The 6,000-nt window shown below is 39.7% G+C and overlaps 1 protein-coding gene across 2 annotated transcripts in view; it reads right to left on the reverse strand.

The window, feature by feature from the left end:
* Positions 1–1,767, reverse strand: part of specc1lb (sperm antigen with calponin homology and coiled-coil domains 1-like b) — a 106,232-nt gene extending 104,465 nt beyond the window's left edge. For both annotated transcript variants that reach the window (XM_060936002.1, XM_060936003.1), the window contains exon 1: positions 1,539–1,767. The gene's annotated coding sequence lies outside the window, so the exon portion shown is untranslated. The remainder of the gene's footprint in view (positions 1–1,538) is intronic.
* Positions 1,768–6,000: the final 4,233 nt, after the last annotated feature.

Genomic DNA, 6,000 nt, shown 5'->3' on the forward strand with positions numbered 1-6,000 from the left:
ACGACCAAGTACAATATTTTTGTCTCATTTGTTTAACTGGGTTCTCTTTAACTACTTTTAGGACTTGTGTGAAAATCTGATGATGTTTTAGGTCATATTTATGCAGAAATATAGAAAATTCTCAAGGGTTCACAAACTTTCAAGCACCACTGTATTTAGTGTTAGTTATAAAACCATCTTCAAATATTGAGAATTTGTACATTTTTTTAAAATCCTCATCTCATTATCTGTATCCGCTTTATCCTGTTCTACAGGGTCGCAGGCAAGCTGGAGCCTATCCCAGCTGACTACGGGCGAAAGGCGGGGTACACCCTGGACAAGTCGCCAGATCATCACAGGGCTGACACATAGACAGAGACAACCATTCACACTCACATTCACACCTACGGTCAATTTAGAGCCACCAGTTAACCTAATCTGCATGTCTTTGGACTGTGGGGGAAACCGGAGCACCCGGAGGAAACCCACGCGGACACGGGGAGAACATGCAAACTCCACACAGAAAGGCCCTCGCCGGCCACGGGGCTCGAACCCGGACCTTCTTGCTGTGAGGCAACAGCGCTAACCACTACACCACCGTGCCGCCCTTTTTAAATCCTTTTATACTGTATTTAATAACATGTACTACCTGCAGGCCATAGTGTCTTATTTTGTGTCCCAAATTCCAGACATTCCTGATAAAGGAAAAAGGAGCACTGAGGACAAGTCTGTGAAATTTAAATCAAATCAATCGATCCTGCCATGAAGAAAAAGACGAGCGAAGATGTCCGAGAAAGAACTCTATTATTAACGCATTTACTTACATATAAAACACACACTATGCCAAGATACAGTACATTATAAATATCATTAGACATTACAGTATTTAAAGAGGTTTTAAAAAAAAAAAAACCTGTAAAAACCCATCACTTCTGTCTTTACGTTCTGAAAGTCAAACATGCAAATACATCTTTTTAGACTTGTTCAGTGGTTTATAGTCACCAGTTCTCATTTCATTTATAGATAATAATAATTCATCATTAAACTAATTATAAATTACCTGGACATATTACATTTAGGATTAAGAATGTCATGTAGCTTATTTTATTATTTTAGATAATAAATCAAGACCATATGAACATAACTTAAGGGTTCCTTCCTTTTTTTTTTAAATTACAAAAAAGAAAGAGACCAATTACATTTGTATTGTTTTTGAACTCATATCCTTAAAAGGGTCCACAATTTATTTACTTTATAAATTGTATAAATATATTACGTACAAATTTAGGGCATCAAACTTTTTTTTTTTATTAAAACAGAAACTTTTAAAACATTATATAATATAATAATATTAAATTCTGTAAAATCGCACCAGATAAGAAAATGAAAACCGGAAATGATGTCAGAGCCCATTCCCTATGGATACACAGTATCCGTGCTCTTTTTGTTGTTCCTGTGTAACATTAGGCCTCAAAGTGCCGCTATTCCCTCAAACTGAGCCACAGCGTCAGCTCCAACCGCTTAAACCCTGAAAAATAAGAATAAAATCTCAGGTTTACCTTCAAAAAGTCCTTTCTTTCCAAAGAGTTTGTGTACTAACGACAGCTTTTCGGCTGTAATCCACTGTAAACACGAAACAAAAACGTTCACCCTTGATATATGGTTTATAACCCGGGACAGAACGAGCCTCCTCCTGGTTCATCCAGCGGCTCAGCCCCAGGGTTAGTTCGCAGCTCATCAGGCGAACAGCACTGCCGAGAATGTGGAGTGAAGCTGCAGAAGGAATCAGCGATTCCCAGTGAGTCTTTTTTTTTTTCCTTTTTTTTTTTTAAACGAGTCCTTTTAAGTGAATCAGCGAAATCGATTCACAAGCTGGAATGAATCATCCCGCTTTGCATCTGCAGAAAAATAAACACCGTCTAAATATTTCAGTTATCACCAAGGATCTTCTTCTTGATGTTGTTTTTAAGATCATTACTTGACTGAGGTTTTGAGTAACGATCGGGCTGGTAAAACAAACAAATCGCAAACTTGCATTGATTTCACATAGAAGGGCAGTTCAAAAGAGTCGAATCAGTTCAGTGATTCACAAAGGCCAGACAGTAAGTGCTCCTCCCTGCAGAATATATATATATATATATATATATATATATATATATATATATATATACTTTTTTTAAAGGTTTCAAAACAAAAGTCGACGAAAACCACAATAGCAATCTGCTGAATAAATTGTCAATTGTTAAAATGATCTCAATATTCTTAATAATTTATTTATTAAGAGTACTATTAATGAATGAGAACAGCATAGTAAAAGTGACAAAATGACAATATTTAAAACAAACATGGACCTACTACTACTACACACACAAAACACTGCAATTCTAATGTTTGTTGAATAAATTATCAAAATAAGTTTTAACATGAAACCAAAGCACACTGAAATCTATGATTAGACATAAATATCCATGAGTTTGTTTTCTCATCTCATCTCATTATCTCTAGCCGCTTTATCCTGCTCTACAGCGTCGCAGGCAAGCTGGAGCCTATCCCAGCTGACTACGGGCAAAAGGCGGGGTACACCCTGGACAAGTCGCCAGGTCATCACAGGGCTGACACAGACACAGACAACCATTCAGATTCACACCTGCGGTCAATTTAGAGTCACCAGTTAACCTAACCTGCATGTCTTTGGACTGTGGGGGAAACCGGAGCACCCGGAGGAAACCCACGTGGACACGGGGAGAACATGCAAACTCCACACAGAAAGGCCCTCGCCAGCCACGGGGCTCGAACCCGGACCTTCTTGCTGGGAGGCGACAGCGCTAACCACTACACCACCGTGCCGCCCGAATTTGTTTTTGTTTTGTTTTTTTTAAGACTATCTAAAGGGCAATCAAAATGACACAAATGTCTTGCCATTTTCATTTTTATCATAGTTGGTTGTAATGTGGACGATTTGATTGTGCTGAAGCATTAACATTAATGGTGGCTCACTAGTGGCTAGTCAGCTGACTAATTTGTGCACAGTACTGTGCTCAAGATGGTTAGCTTAGCTAATGTTACGAAACTATTACATTGTGTAAATAAAACCAGTATTTTTGGTTAAGCAGTATGTCGAGTGAAATAAAAAGGCTGCTGCTGATAATACTGATATAACAGTTCCAGGTATTGGCCAAGACTCACTATTGTGCATGTTAGTAATATAAGAAGTTGTAAAAAGTGGCATAGTGGTTAGCACTGTCACCTCACAGCAAGAAGGTTCTGGGTTCGAGTCCAGTGGCTGACAGGGGCCTTTGGAGTTTGCATGTTCTCCCCATGTCTGTGTGGGTTTTCTCCAGTTGCTCCGGTTTCCCCCACAGTCCAAAGACATGCATGTTAGGTTAATTGGTGGCTCTAAATTGCCCGTAGGTGTGAATGTCTGGTCAGACATGAGTAGCATGGCAGCCGCCAGCGGCGCCTTTGTATACCTTTGGCTCAGCCATGTTCACCTGCGTCCTTCGTAATCCAGCTATTCAGCTGCGAGAAAGGATGATTAGCCACCCCCAAACTTCAAGTGTTTATTAATAATAGCATAAAAGTACAGGGGTGCTTGAAAGTTTGTGAACCCTTTAGAATTTTCTATATTTCTGCATAAATATGACCTAAAACATCATCAGATTTTCACACAAGTCCTAAAAGTAGATAAAGAGAACCCAGTTAAACAAATGAGACAAAAATATTATGCTTGGTCATTTATTTATTGAAGGAAAATGATCCAATATTACATATCTGTGAGCGGCAAAAGCATGTGAACCTCTAGGATTAGCAGTTAATTTGAAGGTGAAATGAGATACAGGTGTTTTCAATCAATGGGATGAGTGAGCACCCTGTTTTATTTAAAGAACAGGGATCTATCAAAATCTGATCTTCACAACACATGTTTGTGGAAGTGTATCATGGCATGAACAAAGGAGATTTCTGAGGACCTCAGAAAAAACATTGTTGACGCTCATCAGGCTGGAAAAGGTTACAAAACCATCTCTACATATTTTGGACTCCACCAATCCACAGTCAGACAAATTGTGTACAAATGGAGGAAATTCAAGACCATTGTTGCCCTCCCCTAGCCTGGGAAATCCCATGCTGCTTTGCACAATCGTTCCGATCTGAAAAGACAGCATGGAAACTATGGTCTAAAGGCTCGCCTGAGTTAGGGAGCCAATCAGAGAGTGGGGAGGGTGGAAAGACGGTGACGCATACTACTCGACAAACGGAAGCTTGTAGTTTATTTGAGACTGTTTACGGATCACATTTAACATGGTGGCGAGCGATACGAACCAAACTCTCGATCAAGCTTTAGACACTGTTCTGAATAGTTTAGAGCGAAAGTTTGTTTTAAAAAAAGAACAGCGTTTGGCGTTACAGTCTGTTTTTGTTTTGCCTTCTCTTTCTCTTTCCTTCTCTTCTTCGCCTCTTTGTCTTCTTCGTCGCTCTAACTACGTCACCGGGTACAACTGCCATGATTGGCCATGGGCTACGTATACGCCAAATGATAGACATTCGCAACATCCAATAAATGGCCGTTGACAATTGTAAACCACACCTCCCCTACGGGAAATTCAATAGGCGGATTCCAGACCATATTTCACTTGTGATATGGTCTGGTGTTAACCAGACTAACCCTCCCCAGGAGTGGTCGACCAACAAAGATCACTCCAAGAGCAAGGCGTGTAATAGTCGCCGAGGTCACAAAGGACCCCAGGTTAACTTCTAAGCAACTGAAGGCCCCTCTCACATTGGCTAATGTTAATGTTCATGAATCCACCATCAGGAGAACACTGAACAACAATGGTGTGCATGGCAGGGTTGCAAGGAGAAAGCCACTGCTCTCCAAAAAGAACACTGCTGCTCATCTGCAGTTTGCTAAAGATCATGTGGACAAGCCAGAAGGCTATTGGAAAAATGTTTTGTGTACGGACAAGACCAAAATAGAACTTTTTGGTTTAATGAGAAGCGTTATGTTTGGAGAAAGGAAAACACTGCATTCCAGCATAAGAACCTTATCCCATCTGTGAAACACGGTGGTGGTAGTAGTATCATGGTTTGGGCCTGTTTTGCTGCATCTGGGCCAGGACGGCTTGCCATCATTGATGGAACAATAAATTCTGAATTATCTCAGCAAATTCTAAAGAAAAATGTCAGGACATCTGTCCATGAACTGAATCTCAAGAGAAGGTGGGTCATGCGGCAAGACAACGACCCTAAGCACACAAGTCATTCTACCAAAGAATGGTTAAAGAAGAATAAAGTTCATGTTTTGGAATGGCCAAGTCAAAGTCCTGACCTTAATCCAATCGAAATGTTGTGGAAGGACCTGAAGCGAGCAGTTCATGTGAGGAAACCCACCAACATCCCAGAGTTGAAGCTGTTCTGTACGGAGGAATGGGCTAAAATTCCTCCAAGCCAGTGTGCAGGACTGATCAACAGTTACCGGAAACATTTAGTTGCAGTTATTGCTGCCCAAGGGGGTCACACCAGATACTGAAAGCAAAGGTTCACATACTTTTGCCACTCACAGATATGTAATATTGGCTCATTTTCTTCAATAAATAAATGACCAAGTATAATATTTTTGTCTCATTTGTTTAACTGGGTTCTCTTTATCTACTTTTAGGACTTGTGTGAAAATCTGATGCTGTTTTAGGTCATATTTATGCAGAAATATAGAAAACTCTAAAGGGTTCACAAACTTTCAAGCACCACTGTAATTCTTTATCATTATGTTTCAGATTTATTTCTCACACTACACCTTAATATATAAAAGCTGTAAATATTTTGTATTATATGCAGTGTTTTTCTTGAGGCTCAGCTGAAGCTTGCAGTTTTTATACAATCTAATATCTCAAATATCTCTGTGTTTTGCACATTTAGCCTTGACTCTGAAAGTTGTTATGAGCTGAGTCAGCCTTTGGATCTGTGGATTGCATGGAGAAATAAAAAAAAACAAAAACCTGTGAACAGCTCCTACAGTATCATATC

The sequence above is a fragment of the Neoarius graeffei genome, chromosome 12 (assembly GCF_027579695.1).
Source record: "Neoarius graeffei isolate fNeoGra1 chromosome 12, fNeoGra1.pri, whole genome shotgun sequence".
Classification (NCBI taxonomy): Eukaryota; Metazoa; Chordata; class Actinopteri; order Siluriformes; family Ariidae; genus Neoarius; species Neoarius graeffei.